Source organism: Puma concolor, chromosome A3, assembly GCF_028749965.1.
Source record: "Puma concolor isolate L17-30 chromosome A3, mPumCon1.1.hap2, whole genome shotgun sequence".
NCBI lineage: Eukaryota > Metazoa > Chordata > Mammalia > Carnivora > Felidae > Puma > Puma concolor.
In genome coordinates, this window is record NC_141669.1 from 12,365,212 (window position 1) to 12,384,842 (window position 19,631).

Consider the following 19,631-nt stretch of genomic DNA (forward strand, 5'->3'; position numbering starts at 1 on the left):
CAGGCCCAAGCAGGGCGGGGCACCGGGAGAGAGAGGCCGGAGCCCGTGAATTCCAGCGGGGTCCCCAGGTGATCATGAGGGTCAGAGTCCGTGTGCCTCATTCAGGGAGGTCATAGGGCTGGAGACGGAAGAGCTGTCGGGTAGTGGACCGCGTGTAGACATTTTGCGCTGAGCTGGGAGCCGGCACCGAGGCTGAATCGGGGCCAGGGCGCCCGGTATGAAGTCTCCTTCAACGGGCGGAGGAAGCCCAGGGCGTCCTTTTATTGGCTACTGGGTAAGAAATGTGGGAACGTGGGACTCAGTTCAGGAACTCGACAGCCACGTTCTCCTCCAGGAAGACTCCCTGATAACCGTCGAAGGAAATGACCCGTAAACACCTAGGGGTTTACCCTGCACCTTGACTTTCCCCGTGGTTCCGGATATGTGTCTCCAGGCCCTACCATCCACAGGCCCAGGGCCTTCTCCGGGGCTGGTCCAGCCTTGCCCTCTCTCTGGTCCCCTGGGTGCCCAGCTTGGGACCTGGCCTGGCCTAGTACCGGGCGAGCATTTCCTATGTGGAATGACTTGCCTTTTGCAAGGGTGCACTGTCTTGGGGTTTGGTAGCAGGGGCACAGAAGAGTCTAGAATGCTGCTCAGAGCACCTGGCTTCTTAGATTTCTCACCTGCTAGGTGGCCTAAGAATCCCTTCCCCCTACCCCCACACACAGGGTGCTCCAAGGAGCACGTAAGAACCTGAATGTCACACGTGAGAAGGCCACCAGCGATCTTACGTGACAGGTGGCATCGAGTGATGGTCCGGGCCTAAACTCTGTCACCAGGCTCCCAGGGAGTAAATCTGGCTCTGCTGCTGGAGAGATGTGTGACCCGGGGCTGGAGGCTAGCTAGCCTTCCCTGTGCCGTGGATTCCTCATCTGTAACATCACTGGTCATGAGGATTCCATGGGTGAGTTTATGTAAAGCCCCCGGAACAGTGCCTGGAGGCTGGAGATGGATGGAGACGGGGGTGATCTGTGTTGCAAATTTGGCACCCCTTTCCTGATTTCAGCTTTCCTACATTACCAGCCTTTAAGACATAGAGCATTCCGTACTCTATGAGCAGTCTTGGTCTCACAGAGGAACAAAGATGGGAATAGGGCAGCACAGCCTCCAGGGGGGAGTTGGGTTGACTTAGATCTGGCTCCTTGTAGCCCCAGGTCAATAATTCTTCGAGCAGACTGTTTTCTTTGTATTGGGAAGGCCTAAGCACGCGTCCTTTGGGTGAAAGCATCCACTTCTCTTTGGCATCGCAGGCCTTTTGTCATTTCTCCTCCGGTCTTTTCTGCTCATATTCCTCGCCCTTCCCCTACACGTTCTACAGTTGCTTGGAGTCCAGAATGGACGTGGTCCGCACCCATGTGAAAAAAGGAAGGTGGACATTGAACACATAATTACCAGGGTGCCATGTACTATCAGAACGTGCAGAATGTAAGGACAGCACACAGCAGCACTTCACGACCTGAGGACGGGGGCCAGAGAGGCCTCCGAGTTAGCCAGGAAAAGCAGGGGTGGAGAGTGTTCCACATAGAAGCGCAGCATGTGCAAAGGCCCGGTGCACACCAAGAACTGAATGACCCTACTCACGGCCCGAGTTCTGTAGTCTGGTCTTGGGATGCTCGTGTGCTTGTCTGGTGTTTGCTCACCGTATCCATCTCACCATTTGCGGGGTCCTCCTTTCTCTCTATTTGTGGCCCCTGCCATGAGTTTTTAGTCTGAAACAGGGTTGATAAAGTCTTTCTAGAAAGGACCACTTGGTAAATACCTTAAGCCTTACGGGCTACACGGTCTCCATTGCAACTCCGGAAGCCACCATTGTAGTGTGTGTGGAAGCCGCCATTATACTGTGGAAGCCGCCACGGGCGCTCTGCCAGTGAATGAGTGCGGCTGTGCGTCAATAAGACTTTATTTACAAAAACAGATGGTGAGCTGGATTTGGCTCATGGGCCACATTTTGCCAACCTCTTGTCTGGAAGGGAAGACAGGCATGGACCAAATCATTGTAACCAGGTGGTATTGCATGGTCATTTTTCTCCCGCGGTGGTCAATGTGGAGATTCCATAGAACTCAGTGCAGAGGCCTGAGTCGCGCACAGTCCTCAGTTCATGAGACATCTCTCACCGGTCCCTGCCAGGCTCCTCTTCCCACTGATGTGCTCATCCCTCCTCGTTCCCATCCCCCTCTCTGCACAGACGACTGTCTCAGTGCATCTGCTTTGCACCCCTGAAATCATAGGCACATCTCTGAAGCATGTTGCCCTGTGTAATGTATGTCTAAGTTATATAAATGACACTCTGCTATCCATTCTTTGGTTTCTTACTTCTTCCGCCCGTTTGGCACTGCATTTATTTTATTTTCATTTTATTTTTTTAAGTCGGCTTCACGCCCCACGCAGAGCCAAGTGTGGGGCTTGAACTCACAACCCTGACATCAAGACCTGAGCTGAGGTCAAGAGTCAGACGCTTAATCGACGAGCCACCCAGGCGCCCCTCAGCACTGCATTTTTAAAATCTAATGCCATGCCTACACCTAGTTCTTTGCTTCCAAATGCTGCAAAAATTTTCACATTGTACATCACCGAATTCTCCTTATTCATCTCCCGGGTGATGATCACTGTGTTTGGTGTTAGTTCTTTATCCCCACAAACAAGGTCACATCTTCCCGGAGTGGAGGCGCTCAGACCTGCTTTTCCCGTGCTGTCATAGCTCTTGTCCTTTGGATATCTGCCTCCACCCTGGACTGTGAGGTCTTGAGGTCTGTTGTCAGACTCATATCTTTACCCCAGAGTCCAGTCGAGATGCCTGGTACTTTGCAGAGCCAAAAGTGTTGGGTGAACGAATCCGTCTTTGAGGAGAGAACTCTGTCAGGCAACTTTGGGACTTCCCTACAGTCTAGTAGAGCGCCTGGTATCTCCTGGTTGTTCTCCAGCAGCAGGCTGGTCATAGCTGTCATCCCAGTGGCACCTTTGCTCGTGGGACCCTACCCACACGCCCACAGAGCACCTTCCCATGATTGTTTCCTGTTTGGTTACATGTTGACCATCTGAGGGGCTGATTTCATTTCGTGGTGTAAACTCAGGGAGTATGATGATTACTTCCTGTGTCACCTTGGCTAGGCTATGGTACCCAGTGGTTTGGTCAGACACCAGTCTCGATGGCATTGGGAAGATCTATCTTAGAGGTGATTAGTGTTGAATCCAAGACATTGGATAAAACAGATTAGCCTCTGTAGTGTGGGTGGCCCTCATCCACTCAGTTGAAGGCATTGACAAAAAGAATGAGGTCCCCCAAAGAAGAAGGAAGTCTATGTTAAGATGCCCTTTGGACTCGAGATGGCAGCATCTAGTCTTTCCTGCACTTTCAGCCTTCTGACTCGCCCTGCAGATTTCGGACTTGTCGGCACCCGTGATCACGGGGTGCTCCACTTTTCAATGAGCCAATTCCTTATTCTCTCTCTTTTTCTCCCCTCTGTACGTCTGTTCTTCCGGAGAACGCTACTAATACAGGGAGGGTCAGGGTAAATCTATTCTGGAGGAAGATCTTTTTCTTGACTTTTGAAGCCTCAGGAGGATTTCAGGAGACTCTATCTGTGACCGTATCTAGGAGTCCTCGCGGCAGACTGACACCACACACAAGCTCAGATACCAGACGATGATCCTGACGTTTGGGTTGAATCAGTAACATTCAACAAAGACCCACCTCAATTCCTTGCTGTGTCTGGCTGTAGATGGTGCGAAACATCTAGTTGATCTGGGGACTGATTCTCGTCTCAGCCTTGAGCCTTATTAACTGCCCATCAAACCAAACTTAGCCATGATACAAGAACCACAACGGGCAGCCTCAGAAGACTTTAGTGCACACCCCTGAGAGCAGAGAGCACCAGAAGATGGTGAGAAGGGAAGATCTACCAGCTGGTCCCTAGTATTTTCTAAGTTTATGGCCCATCAGTTACTGTGGTGCCGACACTTGGTTATTTTCACGACGCTGCAAGGGGGGCCTGATCAGCCCCATTTTATAGATGAAGAATGGAGCCCGGGAGTGCTGAGTCTCTGTCAGGAGTGGTAAGGTAGTCAGCAGTGGATCTGGATTCAAGCTTGAGTTTGTATTGTGAGACCAAAGCCTGTGCTCATCCCATTGTGTCCTGAGTTTCACTCACTCACTCATCAATTCATTCAAGCACCCGAGATGGGGCTTGAACTCGCAACCCCAAGATCCTGAGTCGCATACGCCAGGCACCCTGAGTGTCTGGTGGTTTAAATGGGAGAGTGTGTGGCAGGGGTCCTAGCTCCTAGCGCACGAGGGAGGTTGTGGTGGCGCTGGAGGAGGAGAAGCTGGCCAGGAGGAGTGAGGATCCCAGAGGAAACAAGGATGTTGCAGGAGAGCATGTCCAAGGGCCAGGCTGAGACCCGGTCATCAGGGAGGGGTGCACTAGGTAGGGGTGCAGACGCTGTGCATATGGCTGAGGCCATCAGCAGTGTGAAGAGTGGAGGGGCTTGATGCCGGAGATGCGGGCAAGACCTTGGAAGGTGGTGCTGAGCTGTTGGACTTGGGGTCACCTGGGGCTTTTGTTCAGACCCAAGACTAGGGCGAGGAGAGTGAGGAACTCATCCAGGGTGCAAAATCTAAGGAGGGCCAAGCAGCCCAGACACCGAGATAGAGAACGTCAGAAATTAGCGTAAGCATATCCATGATGGACAACGGAGCAAGCCTATAAATAAAGAATCGGACCCTGCACTTGCGTGACCCACCTCTCACCCTACCCCAATCCTGGCTCAGTTTCTGTTAAAAATCCAGGTTCCTGGTTCCCCCTTGGACCTACCGTCTCAGACTCTGCAGGTGGAGCCTTATTATTTCCCAGTGTCCGGGCGGGGCGGGGGGCGGGGGGGGGGCTCTTATGGTGTGTTTCTTCTTTTTAAACTTGTCCATGGCCAATCGCCACCTGTGGGCACTTGGTAAATATACAGCTTCGCACCTCACTCCCGGACCTTCTACATCCAAACAGGCAGCGTAGGGACCTTGTAGCAAAGGGCCCCTAGGAGCTCCACACCACCCAGGCAAGAAGGCAAATAGCGGTGATGGCAAGGAGGGTTTTATCCCAACGGGTCCCAGCTTTGGGGAGGGCGCGTCTGGCAGGCCCAGGTGCTAAGGTGCTGTTTCGGATGAGGTTTTCCATTTTTCAGTTTCCAGATGGGGAAATACCCTGACTGTTCAACGCTGCACATATATTACCTCCCTGCAGCAGCTACTCCGGGAGGCTCTGGAAGAAAGCCCTAAGTCCTGGCCAGAGAGCCAAGGCCCTCCACACCCGGTCCCTCCCTCCGCCTCCAAGCTCCTATCCCTGGCGTGCTCCTCCTGAAGCAGGGAGATGCTGCAGAGAGTTCATGAGCTTCAGAGTCCACAGCCTTGGCTCCAGAGCTCACCCTGCACCTCGTCTGGGCACGGGTCACCTTGGAGGAGTCTGCTGCCCTTTGGGTTCTTGGGACATAATACGGTTCTTTCGGTGGGGGGGGGGGTGGGGGTGGGGGTGGGGGTGAGGGCCAGAGGAGACCATGAAAAATGCAAGGTGGGAAAAGCATTGTTATTATTCATAAACCACACAGGGAGGGCTTCTCCTCTGGCTGCCTGTGAACCAGTCCCCAGTGAGCCATAAGCCACAGACAGACCGGGTGCAGACCAGCCTCCCAGCCATCACCTCCTGCTTCTTCAGCAGCTGGCCACGGACGTGATGCTAACTGTCCACTCCTCCCACGAGGGGGGCAAACCTAGGGTGGCGGTGCTCTGAAGAAGGTTATTTATCCCTTCCTTTATTCTAAAATAAGAAATTTTACAAGGATTGAAGGTGAGGTAGGGAAAGGTTTTTTTTTTTTTTAATTGTTTTCAGTGTGCATTTATTTTTGAGAGAGAGAAACAGAGTGTGAGCAGGGGAGGGGCAGCGAGAGAGGGAGACCCAGAATCCGAAGCGGGCTCCAGGGTCTGAGCTGTCAGCGCAGAGCCCGACGCGGGGCTCGCACCCACGAACTGCGAGATCGTGACCCGAGCCGAAGTCGGACGCTCAACGGACTGGGCCCCCCACGTGCCCTGGAGAAAGTTTCTTAAATTTTTAGCCTTCAAGGAGAGTCTGGGAAATGTGCTTTTACAGAAGGCACTGGGGGTGGGGGTGCTTTCTCAATCGCCGTGCAATCTTTCAAGGAGACGAGGGCCTCTCTCTCGGAGCACTCTTTTAGGAGGAGCAAACGCTGTCCGAGTGACAGCCTGCAGCAGGGATGTGGGTGGCGTCAGGGGGCCCAGGCTGGAATGGGGGAGCCGTCTCCCAGATACGCCGGCTCTCCGGAGTGTTCCGGTGCCGGATGTTGGTGTGAGCTGAACAGATTTGGCTGGAGGTTTCATCTGGGCAAAGACAGAGTCAGGAGGGGCTTGTTTCTTTGTGTTTCGACCCTGCTGATGAGCATGGCTGGAAAACTCAATTATCAGTGAGGTTAGGGGCAGGGCGGGAGGTCAGGGCCTAACGGCCGGCTCTTCCTCTGGGCGCTGAGAGATTTGATCTCCTCTCTGCTGCCCCAGGAGGAGGATGCATTGATCAGAGTCAAAGGTCATGTGTCATCAAAGGCGGTCCAGGAATAAAAGGAGCCCTTCCCAAGGATTCTAGAAGGGCCCCCCAAACCCAAAGCGATTCACTCCTTTCGTAAGCTCGGATGTGCCTTGTAGTCAAAAAGTCTAGAATTCTCGTTGCAAAATTTGCAAGAAAACACTGCTTGATCCGAGGGTAGCTTTCAAAGATTTAGGATTTGAAGGGGGAGGGGTTGGAAGCATCCTCTTTCTATCCTCCTCAGCCAAGAATTCAGAACCCTCTGGGGGAGAGACTGCACATGTCTTCCTTTTTTTTTTTTTTTTTTTTTTTTTCAGGAAAAACAATTCATTAAAAAGTTCTTTGTATGAGTCTGGACACCTCAAAGATAGGACCCTAGCCACCCTCGTTTCACACTTATCTTTTCCCATGGGAATATTTCCTTTCTAGGCAGGGAAAACCACACACACGCACACACACACAGAGTAATTTGAAAGTTGAAAGTTAAATTTAAACCATCACATGGCCAGTGGATTGTGTAGAAAAACCATAAAGACAGAAAAAAAAAAAAAAAACTCTACCAAAAGACAGACAAATGGAAAGAAATGCAGAGGGACAAGGAGAAAGAAAGTTCATGCCTGAAACCAGAAGGTCAAAGAGTACTGTAGGGGCAGACGTGGCCCTCAATTATCATCGGGTGACTTAAAATACGACAAAATATCCCCAAATGCAAGATTCTGAACTATAGGGGAGGCAAGAGTTTCCCAGCAGATGTACCTATATATTTTCCTTAATAATTTCAGCGAAGTGTGGATAATGAACAAAAGGCCCGATGGCTCATCTAACTTTCCAGTTGTCAAAGCCAATTGGATGCAGAGAGGACGGAGTTGATGACACACGAGAACAGGTTTGCATTTCAAGCGCAGGTCTGTGTCCTAGCTGCGATTTGGGGCTGACTGAGTTAGAGGCATCACCAAAACCAGCCATTGGGATCCACCTGCATAAATACTATTGTATATTGTATTACACGTAGATGTACACGTCGATGCTGGCCTCTGTCCAAGCATATCCAGGTGTTATCAGGAAAGTGACTAATGTAAGAGGTCTAGATTACCTGCCTGAGAAAGTTGGTGGGTGTCCCACAAATGGGCCCCAGAGCTCATTTCTAGATTACAGAAAAATGAACACAAGGATAATGCGTGTAAGGCACTGTGTTCACGGACCTCCCTGCATTTTATTGAGTGTAGGCTATCGCTAACAACGTAGATGCAAATGCCATCTCACCTAGGAAGCCCTCCCCACTTGCCTGGTCTCAGGGAACTTTCTCTCCACGACTCCTCTACAGACGGGCTCTGTCTGAGGCTATAGGTCTGGCCAGTTCTTGATAAACTCTTGCTCAAGTCTCATCTGCCCATCGAGCCGGGAGGCTCCTGGGAAGGGAATCACCGTGTTGACGTGCGGCCATGCTGGGCCATGTTAGGTCCCCTGTGAAGCCCCGTGGGCTAATTAGAATAGTGGCCCCACCTGGATAGCAATAATTCTGAATCAAACCCACTTCCTAGGTCCCTGTTCATCTCATAAGTAGGATAAGAATGTCGTTGGAATCATGTTGTTTAGTCATGGAAGGGCTAACGCAGCACCACTGCTCATTCAGCATATTGTCTAGACCAGCTGTTTTGTTTTGCTTTTTTCACAGCAAGACTTTCTCAACGAAGGGGGCAGGGCATCGGTTTACATTCTAGCGCAAGCTCGCTATTTTGTGCTCGTCTGGTGGCTTTACTCCAAGGTGCCCTGACCAAGGGCACCGTCTTCATTTTACAGACGTGGACTTAGAGGTCGAGAGAGAGGGAGTGACGTGTCCACGGTTTCACAGCAAGAGATAGAGCTGGCAGCTGGGCCTGGGCCTGCGGACACCAAGGTCTATGACAATAACAAAACAATAGTGCGGTAATGCCTGTAATTCTCGCACAAGATCACACAGCATCTGTGGCGTGGTGCTGAGAGTGGGACGTGGCGGGATTCAGTCTCCGCACGTGAGGAAACGGAAGCACAGGGACGACAGAGACGAGGCCTGAGGCAGAGAGGAGGATGCTGGCAAAAGACGGGACGCTAGTCTGTTCCCGCCTCCGGCCCAGCCCTCGTCCCGACACGTCCGGCTTCAGATGAGCAAACGTGGCCCTTCGTCCCCCAGAGATGGCCAAGAAGCGTGGGGACAGGCGGAACTTCCAGGCCTCGTTAAGATAACCGCAGGATGACGGGCTACGTTCCGGAAAAGTCTCAGCCACGGAAAGGCTCCAAGTGCGTGGCGGCCCCGTCCGTGATAGAGCTTAACCTCAGTGAGGCCTTACACCTGTGTCTTGTGCGAGCCAAGCCTGCTGGTTGTCTCGAAGCATCTCGGGAACAGAGTATGGTGAAGATACACATGTCCATCATAATTTAATCTCCACGCATGCTGGTAGCAAAGAAAAGTCTCTGACACGAAGCGCTTTGTAAACTGTGGCCCTGAAGCAAACGGTGGGTATCATTCTTATTTCCGAGCCTAAAACAACCAGCTGTTTGACATTTTCCAATTAAAAGTATGGGCCTGGGATACTTGCCCGTTAAAAATGTAACACCACCCATAAAATCTCAGCTTTTTTTCATTTTCGTTTTTTAAGAACACAAATTAGGCCAATTAAATAGTTTAAATGACTTTCTTTTTTCTTCTTTTAAGCAGAGGAAGCCATACACAGGAACCAATAGGTCCCTCACAAAGATTTGCTGTTTCCCCTGGAGCAGACACCCACAGAAGGGACAGCCACAAATAAATCTCTTTGCAGTTTTTACAACCGAGGGTCGGTCAAACTTTCACAGGCCTCACATAAACCTCTCCTTGCACGTGGTGATCCTGGGAACGCTTTATTTCTACTCCAACTTCCCGTCTGGATGCTAGTGCCCAGTGGGCCAGGGATGGGGTCTGTGGCCTCGGGGTCCCCTTGGTGCCCACGGCTGCCTAATGAGGCCTTGTCTGTTGTATTGAAGTGAGCTGACCTGGCCGACAGGCCGATAGTTCCTTTCCTCTTCTCCCAGGAGAACTGGGGACTTCTGTGGAATGAAGTCTGGGATTCGCAGAAGGACACTAACCTGCGTGTAGAGAAGAATGGGGAAGAATCTCTCTCTCTAGATGTTTTCTGATTTTTTCTGACTTACGCGCCCAACAAATAGAACTGCTCTAAGAGTATGCCTTTGATGTGTGGTCGGAGCTTCTGCGGAAAGCCGAGAATTCCGTGGTGGAAAATCCCTATTCTAATTTGAACACCGCTTTGCAAAGTCAACTCCGAAGTTTTCAGAAAGATTTCATGGTCCACTGCCTCTGGGATAAAGTTGAAACTCCTGGGCCAGCCCTGGGTGGAGCCGGAGGAGGGTCAGGGCCGCGCGAGTGGCTGGAACTTGGTCCAAACTTGACTAGTTACTTCCCGGTTGAGCCTCATGTGCTCTTTTCTGAGACGGGGTTAACGATAACATCTAAACCCTTAAGGTTTTTGTGAAGAGTGAAGGAGGTCATGAAAATAGAGGGTCTGACCTCCCCAAACTCTGAAGTCCTCACTCTCTCTCCCCCCTTCTTACCGCCTTTCCTCTGGACTTGTTAGGCCTACTCAGAGGCAGGCCCCGGCGTAATCATGGAGTCGTGAATTCCACGAGGTTCCAGTCTTCAAGGAGCACATCATACCTGCTAGAACGCACAGCCAAGGAGATTGGTAATGATGTGGCACCGGCTGTGCTGATGGAGTCCGAGAGGGAAGGTCTAATCCGGACAGTTTCCACTGTCCCTCTGGGTCTGAGCAGCACCTTCCCCAGCTTTTATGAATACGGCTGTTTTCATAGCCATTGCGTCTCTGCCCAGGAGCGTCCTTCAGCGTGTGGGGGAGGGGGTGTGCACAACAGCAGAGAGAGCTCACCAGGGGCTCGTGGCCTCCCAGGAGAATCCAAGGGGATTCAGGCAGCCACTGGTCTGCTCCTGGGCCACCATCCATGAGGGAAGCGCTAAAGGGGGAGAAGATGGCTACCGTCCAGAGATGGGGACAAGGGGCCTTATGGGTGACCATCTCCAGCTCCGGCTCAGGGAAGACAGGCCTGCGGGAGAGTGTTTCTCATATGTGGGTCACTTCACAGTCAAGTTGTCAGAAGGGATGATAACCTGAGTTTGTCTGGAGGCAGAATATTTGAATAGGGTGGGGTCTGTTGAATACTCCACCTCTCCTTTGGGCCCTCGAAAGGCCCTGGGGGTGGCTATTTGGGTGTTGGGCAGGCAGGGTTCCTCAGTGGTGGGGGCAGTGGCCAAGAATCAAAGGGCCTCCGTCCACCCAACTCACGGAGTCTTGGAGGGCACGAGTGCGAGTCCAGCAGGCCCTGTCCAGTGGATGCAGCCTGTCAACTGCCCCCCCGGCCCCCGTCTCTCTCCTGAGCACAAAAGCCTGTTGTCTGGGGAGCTCAGAGAGTGGGCACAGACCATCCTCTTTTCTCTGTGTCATTAATGTAATCTATTTGATCTTGAGGGTGGTTTTGTTCCAGTCTCTCAAGGGAGTGGGGGGAGGGAAGGAGGCACGTCTTCTGACTTTAGAGACTAGAAACACTTAAACGTGACGATTAAGGCCAAGAGGAAACACGTCTTGGGTCCTCGTTTCCTGGTCAGGAAAGAGCTAATAGTCAACGTCTCTTGGACAGTCCCCTCTTCTTCGGAATGCAACTGTGTCTCTTATCTTTATCGCTAACAATACAACAGTTGTTTACGTTTATTTATGCACCCCTAGCCTCTCTTTCGAGAGGGTTTTGACATACCAGTAAAATAGGTTTACAATGAATACATGAAGGAATCATGGCTAAGAGAAAAGAAAAATAGAAGAGACAAGACAGTAACAGAATAAAGGTAAGAAGACAAATTTGTCCCTCTAGAGGTCTGGGCAGTAGCTGGATGTGGGCCAGGACGCAATTCTGAGCTTCCTGGTAACCACGGTAATGAGGGAAACACTCATATACATGGTGTGCGTCATCAACAAGAAACACGGCTGCCTCAAAAGCAGGCTCTTTATGATATATTAAGAAATAATATCAATAAAATTCTCTAAAAGATCTAGATATTGGGAGATAGGCTCCTTCGGGAACTCTTAACTTCATAAATATCTTTAGGGCAGCATTTTCTGAATTGTGTTCCGTGAAACACTGATTCTGGGGTTCATCAAGAGGTGTTCCCCCCCAAAGAAGAAGTGTTCCCCCAAATCAGACACTGTGGCCAGATGAACATAATTACTTTTCACACTTAATTTCCCTCTTGGAGATTTGCAATGCCGCCATTCTCCTGAGGACTTGAAAGAGTCTGAGGAAAAGAAATGGGGTAAATTTCATTCAAATAATTATTTCCCAGAGTTTTTTGGTGACAGTACCAGAATTTGGAGGAACCTCTGGTTTTCCTGGGGCCCTTTTGTGGGGAGTGGGGTACTTTCTAAAAGCCAGGCTCTGTGTCTTCGGGAGAGTTAGTGTGTGCATAAGATTCCTTCCTGGGCTTCCTCCACCTTCTGCCCTGCCCTGGGTGGAGGGGGGCGACTGGGCTCCCTCAGCAAGAGCATCACAGGGACCATCAGGGTCTGATCCCAGCTCCTGCCGGCACCTGGGGGCCCTTGCAGGGCCTTCGGAGTTAAATGTCTACATGATGAACGAAACCCCCCTTGCCGATGTTGGCCCGTCTTGTTTCATGAGACTTCTGCTGACAAGCTGCAGTCTCCATTTCACCTAAGACTCCCCAGGTGCCCCCGGGGCGTGGTGGGGAAAAGCAGGGCAGAAGGTGGGAGAACGCTGTCTTGCCACGTCGAGGCAGCAAGATTAATAAATGATACATATCTGTGGGATCTCAACAGGGGCAGGAGGCTGGCAGTTCCGGGTCAGCTTCTTGGAGGAAGTGACACTTTAACAAAGATTTAAAAGATTGGCAGGAGTCATACAAAGGAGAAGGTATGGGGTCCCATTTGGGGCCTGGCTGGAACAAATGGTCAGAATTGGCTCTGGGGGGAACAAATGGCAGGGACCAGGCTGCTGGAGAGGAGCAGGAGACGGAGGGCCTGGCTGACAAGCTTGGGCTTCCTGGTCTAGGGACCAAGGGGAGGCACTGAAGGACCCCCAGGGGGGATGGCAGGGCTTTTCTGTTAGAAAGAGCCTCTTAGTGATGTTGGACGGTGACACAGAAGGACACATACGGACTGAGTGGCTGAGGCCAGGGTCCCCAGCCACCCGCCCAGGGCGACGGCTGCAGGAGAGGGGTGGGGCTCCAGCCTCCACCCTCAGTTCCAGTGGATAATGGGAGGACATGAGCTCTCCGTGCTCCCTGGAAGATTGGCTCTCTCTCTGGCTGGACGTCAGGACAAATTAAGGGCACTTGTCTCACAAGCCCCACCTGGCCGGCAGCATGGTCGGGCCAGGCTGGCAGGGGAGATGTGTCCCCAGCAGCATCTCGGACCTTGGCCACTGGCCTCGGAGAGAGAAAGGCTGTTCCTGCCCTGCCTGTTTAGTGAACGGTAGATAAAAGTACGAGAGACTATGGCAGCCAAAGACCTGTGTCGGTGTCACGGTCCAAGGTTTTCTGTGCTCATCAACGCGGCAAACAGAAGCCTCATGCCCTATCAGAGTCCCGGCTGGAGTACAGAAGCAGCCAGAGGCTGGGTGGCCAGGGGCTGGCCACCACATCCCGTATTTCCATCTTGCAAAGTGCGCTCACAAGAATGGTCTCATTTGATTTCTGTCTCAGTCGGTTCTGGCCGCTACAATAAAACTACCATAGACTTGGTGGGGGTTGGGAGGGCGCTTAAGCAACAGACATTTATCCTTCACGGCTCTAGAGACTGGGACCCCCAAGATCGAGGCACTGGCAGATTCGGTGTCTGGTGAGAGCCAGCTTCCTGGTCCACAGATGGCCTGTCTTCTTCATGTGTCCTCACAGGGCAGAAAAGAAGAGAAGGGACCTCTCTGAGGCTCCACCCTCGTGACCTAATTACCTCCCAAAGCCCACATCTCCTAGTCCCGTCACACTGGGGGTTAGGGTTTCAACCTAAGGCTTCAGGGAGGAATAAACGTGTGTGCTATAGCACACTGCATTCTGCCCTCTGACGCTGACACTCCTTAAATCCCCATCACTACATCCGTTATCCGGGCGGCCCTCCTGCATCTCCCCCTCTGGGCCAGTGCACCTGCTCCGTCCACTTACCGCCTCAGGTGACCCCTCTCGTGGCGTTTATGCCACATTCAGATCACGGCTTCATTTGTATTTTTCACTGCCTGTAGGCAGAGCCCTTCCTCCATCAGCTCTCAGAGGTATCCCATGCCGGGCACACACAGGGCTTCACCAATATTCGAAGAATGAATGAATGAATGAATGAATGAATGAAAAGCTTCACTTTCTCCTGGTTAAAAAAACCTTGATGCTTCGGGCCTCGGGAAAACTTCCTCCACTCTTGGGGCAGTTGGGCTGGTAGGTCTAACTATGGGTGAATCCGAGCATTGGATTCACTCGTGTTGCCCAGCCGAGGACCTCGGTGGTTTCTGGAGTCTGTCCACCGGTATAAGCTTGTCAGGATTTGGGGGCGAGCAGTTATTTTGGTGAATTATGGAGAGTCAGATATCAGCCAATGCCTGCTGATGCTTTGAGAGGGTGGGGATATGAGGGGCATTTTGAAAAATGACTTATTTTGAGGGAAGTGGTATGTTTGCTATGGAAATTTTATAAATGCAGATAAGCAAAATGAATTAAAAAAAATAAATGAATAAAACGATTATCCTATCATTTAGGACTATTGAGCACCTGGCCGGGCCACTCAGGTTTGAGTAGAGGGAGCCTGGACACCGCCTCTCAGTGGAGGAATGTGACCATCCCATGGCAGGGAGAGCATCCGGGAAGGAGACGTGCTGATGTGGCCATCGTTGGGGAATAGAACTTCTCACAATTAAATCTCAGTACGAACTGTTAAGATGGTCAATGAAGCTACAATTATTTCAGCTGGGAGTCCTTTATTGTTGCACTAAAGTAAAAAAAAAAAAAAAAAAAAAAAATCTTGGCTACATGGTGCACAACCGTCTGACCCCGTATAGCGCTTCTCGGGTTTCAAAAGCCACTTTGTTCGCCGCTCACAATTTCCCGGTGGGGATCATCACCCCCGTTTTACAGCCATGGAAACTGAAGTCTAGAAGGGAATAAAGAATTTCTGCAGTGTCAGCACCTCGTGGACTGGGGAACAGATCTAAATATTCTGCTTCAATCCCAGAGGGCTGTCTTCTCCTCCACGTCGCCACTTACTGTGATTACAACCCCCCAGGGGTCACATTCCACACCCAGAAAATTGTAACACTGACCCAAAAGGTAAGACTTCCTTTTTAATGTTTTAACTTTAGCGTGGCCTTCAGCCTTTGACTCTAGAATGGTGTGTACTGAGTAAACATTCCCTCAGAGCTGGATGACCGGGGTTTGATTAGCGGAAGGAATGCTCGGCAGAAGGAACTGGGAAAAAGGGTGGCCCGGCATTTGAAAATGGCACCCAGTTCTTGAGTGAGCAAATATCTGAAAGTCTTTACCACTGTCTGGGCAGTCTAGGTGGGTGCCTACCTCTTGGTGAAAGTAATAGGGACTTTGCAGACGATGATCTGGACCCTTGAAAGTCCTCCGGAGACCCTGGTTCTCTCACTCTCGGAGACCCCGCCCCACATCCTGTCATATGTGACGGGACTCCTTCGTTCCATATTATGTATTATGGGGTTTTTGTTATTTTGCTATAAAAAGTTCAAAAGAACTCTGCAGTTTTGCTTTTAAAATTATTTAGCTATGGGTAACTTGATTAATTTACCATAAGGTCTTTTTCTTTTCTTTTCTTTTTTTTTTTCCTTCTCAATCTATTTGGAAATTCATGCCACGTGCAAATATATAACCTCCACACTGTTTTCTAATGCAATGAAATGCTCACAAGTAATAAATTTAACAATTACGAAGTGGCGTGGGACATAGTGTTAGCTTTTTAAGACAATTAATTAAACATTTACCTATTTTGACTTTGCTGTTTTTGTTTTGTGTTTCAGAACCAGTTTTTGGTTTTTTTTTTTTTTTGTCAGCTCTCAAATTTTTTTTGTGGGACCCTTTAAAAAGCTCACAAGCTGGATCCTGGAGCTATGGAGCCTGGCCGATAAGATGATTCTGATTGCACAGAGCCTAGTGCTTTCTCAATGAAAAGGGTCCCCCAAGTCCCTATGGTTGTGTCGTCAGAGCTGAAGCCATGAAGAGAAGCCATTCTTCATTACGAAGTGTTTTTTTGGGCCAAGGGTACACACTTGTCCTGCTCTAAATGCTGTTGCTGGCAGGGACCTTTGCCACTCAGTCAACGGACTGAGTCCAGGAGGATGACCGAATAATCCGGGAGGCTCTGAATTCGCCATCATTAATTCAGATGGTCCAATTCTGGTCATCAGTTCAGGTCGATCTGAAATACCAGTGGGCCAGAGAGTGTGATGAGGGAAAAACTCTTACGGAGAAGAAAATGGGACATGGACTTGCTTAAGCCCAGTCGTGGAAGGAGTTTGGGGTAGAGAAGGCCACTCACGTCATTAAAAAGCCCATGGCGTGGCAGAGGCTCTGATGAATTTCATCTGGCCAGTCCAACATCTTTTCAAGGGGAGCTTGAACTCCATTTCATAGATTGGACCCCTTGGGCTGAAATAGGCCAATATTTGCCCAGAGAGACCCGGTGACAGGAACCCAGTGCTGCCTAATTCCAAGGCTCTGCTATGTCTTCCTGCCGTTGCGATGGAGAGACATGCTTACGATTTTTTGGAGGAAATTAGCAGCATGTTTTGAGGTTTGTGCTTGGAATACCAGCAGGCTTAAGGAGATTGCAGGAGCAACGTCTTTTAGGATTTTCCATTTGCAGAAGCCACAATCCTATAACAAACAGTCGGTATGAAAGAACTGGAGAGAAGTAAATTAAGGGCTTACAAGAAGCAATCAAGCCTTTGTCTAGAGTAGTGGAGCCAAGAACCCAGTTGGCCAACAAATCCTCGTGGAGCACCTACCTACTCCGTGCAGGGGTCCCTGAGGGATGATAACCTCTCAGGTTTGGGTCCTCCGGTGCAGACAGGCACGGAAGTGGATAGAAGGAGCTCTGGCCTACGAGTCAGAAGATCAGAATTTGCAAACTTCTCTTCCTCTCCCTGGCTGCGTGGCCTCGGACAAATGAATGCACCTCTCTGAGCCTCGGTTACCATTTTGTAAGATGGAGATGCTAATTCTTGCTCAAGCCACCTTCGGGCTCGACATGCCTGTGGATCCCCGCGGAACTACGGCGTGTGGTAAACTACTATCCTCTTTATGACTGTCCCTTTGGCAGACCCAGTCTGCGGGGGAAGAGGTATGTCGTTTCTTTGTCCTCGGCACAGGGTCTGGCACATGGTGGCCAGGTACTGGGTGGGCCCGGGAGGAATAAAGCTGTAAATCTCTTACATCTTAGCTAAAATAACCTCTCCTAGTGCACATGGACCTTAACTGGAATCTTTCTGCCCTGTTGATACTTTAAATAATAAAGACCATTTCTTGTCAAGGATCCAAACTCTTCTTGCGCTGACCAGGAGTCTATCAATCCACAAGATGCTTCATTGAAATCAACCTGTTTTGCAAAACAGCTTTATGGTCTTTTTCTGATGAAGCCAGATGAATCCTGCAGCCATCAACCCGGGGAGGGCGTTTCTCCTTTCCTGCAGCTCAATGTTCACAAATAATCTTCTCTTTTGATCCATACCACCGATTAGGCAAGGGTCCTTTGTAACTCCCGGAATCGCAGCATCCGGGACTGTCAGCTCCAAAAGGGCCCTCGAGAGTTACATATTCCTACTGCCCCATTGTAGGGGAGAAGGTCTGCTGCAGAGTGTGAAGGAACTTGTTCAAGGTCATAGAGCAGAGCCAGTCTTGCAAGGAGTTGTGTCTCTTTTCCTTAACTCAATGGAAATGGCTACTGTCCAGGACGTCTCTGGATAAAGCCAGCGGTCCTCTCTGGATACGCCGTGTCACCGAGTTGAGCCACGAAGCAGTTTCATCATCTGATGGGTTCCCAGCTCTGTCAAGACTTTCGCCAAGTGCTCTCCGATGCGGCACTCCGCGCAGACCCTGCAGAGAGGGACACACGCTGTGGACGTTCTCATGGCCCAGCTCACGGTGGGAACATCCGAGGGCTGGAGTGGCCCTGGGGTGCTCTGCAGCGTGGGTGGAGGGGACTCTCGTTCTCCCTGGCCATAAACTCACAGGGCCGTGGGAGAGGTGGGAGAGGACTGGTGTCCCGGAAGGCGGGCCTGAGAACAGTGGTGGGTTGGTGGCCACAAGAGCCGTCCCGAATGGCCTGTGCAGTACCTTGATCTGGAACATGCCGGGGGGTTGTTGGCTGCAGTCACAGATTAGTCAGATTCCCAGCTGGCGTCTCCGAGCAGGGAGCTGCGGTGAAAAGGCCTGAGTGACTTCCTTCCTCCTTCACTAAAGCAGGCCTGGAGAGTGAGGCCCTCGCACTGTAATTACATGTAGGCAGGAAACAAATAGCTAAGACCTGTCTCCAAGTGAGGAAGGAAGGAAGACATCCAGGGCTCTGGGGATTCTTTATCTTCTGTTCTTGAGGCGCTGGGAAAATAAGAACTGCTATCTACTTTTAAATCTTTGCCAACCCTGGCGAGGTGGGTATTATTAGCCTTAGTCCACAGAGAAACGATAGAGTGAGTTCCCCACGGCTGCGGTGCCAGTGGGTCGTGTCACGGAGCTGGGGCTGAATGACACTTCTGCCTGACTGCAGCCCCCGCCGGTCTCTCTGCCTCGGCTGTATGTGGCCTGGACACTTTCTCTTAGAGCTCAGGGTGGCCTCCTCGCGTCGCACAGGACGCCTGACCAAGCAGGCCGAAGTCCAGTACATGCTTTTGTCCATACCCCGTGCACCCCGGGCTCTCTTCTGCTTCTGCTTCTGCCCAGAGGGAAGGGGACCTCCTCTGCACAGGCTATCTGCTCAGGAGCCTGCTCCCACGGGGCCACAGCCGCCCCCCAGGGGCACCGTTTTGGTACCACGCAAAGGTACTGTGATGGCCTTATGTTAGCTGGGGTCATTGTAACTTCCCCGGGCCTCAGCCTTTTCTCTTGAAAGTGGCGATCTTACTCCGACCATCTGCCGCGAGCCCCGGGCCAGGCTTTAGGGCTGCACGATGCACTCGCTGTTTGTATACGTGTAACCTGCCGGGCGGCAAGGCCATTCGACGCATCCCTTAAATTCTTACGCGCGTGGTGTTTCCTACTGGCCAGTCCAGTTCCCGGGGTGGGTTTCGGTAAATGCAGGCTTCCCTGCTGGACCGTGTGGGTACAAAGTAGATGACCCCGGCCTTCCCCGCGGGGCTGCCTGTGACCACCAGATGGGAGAAAGCTGTGTGTGTGTGTGTGGGGGGGGGGTGTCTCTGGTTTAGATACAGGCCAGGGGGAGATGCGACAGCCAGCACCTCTTTCCCCTCTGTCAGGAGAGTGACAGAGCCCCGCCCCACCCCAAATCACCTGCACTGGTGCCCCCTGAATGCACAAGCCCTTTTAAAGCAAATGTATTCACTTCCCTCTGCTCTCCAGGCGGGTTTCTATTCTTTGTCAGGATGCACCCTCTCGCCTCTGGCAACATCCCTGGGCCGCAGCCTTGGGGCTGCTTCGCCCTCCCCCCCCCAACCCCAGAGCGTGAACCACAGTGCCATGGGCACAGTAGGTGCTCTGGTTACCTTGCTTGAAGAAGTGCCTAAGTGAACGCCCGGGGCGGTTCTGACCCTGCTCTGGCATCCCAGGGCTTTGTGACCTTGACTTGCTCCCCCTTCCCCACGGGGCGTCGGCTCGCAGGGCCCGGGCCTGACGGGCTCCCCTTCTCTGCAGGCCCAGGCCCATTAAGCCGCCATCTTCTCTCACCTCATTATCGCCTTGGCCTGGGGAAGCCTCCGGGGAGGCAGGGAGCCCCCGAGAGCGCCGAGGTTTC

The 19,631-nt window shown here is 51.5% G+C and overlaps 1 long non-coding RNA gene across 2 annotated transcripts in view; it reads left to right on the forward strand.

Moving 5' to 3' along the window:
- Positions 1-19,631, forward strand: part of LOC112864334 (uncharacterized) — an 80,975-nt gene that overhangs the window by 26,083 nt on the left and 35,261 nt on the right. The window contains exons 5-6 of one of the 2 annotated variants that reach the window (XR_015248885.1): positions 14,410-14,977; positions 15,688-18,703. This is a non-coding gene — a long non-coding RNA (uncharacterized LOC112864334). The remainder of the gene's footprint in view (positions 1-14,409; positions 14,978-15,687; positions 18,704-19,631) is intronic. The other variant, XR_015248884.1, reaches the window with a different exon arrangement.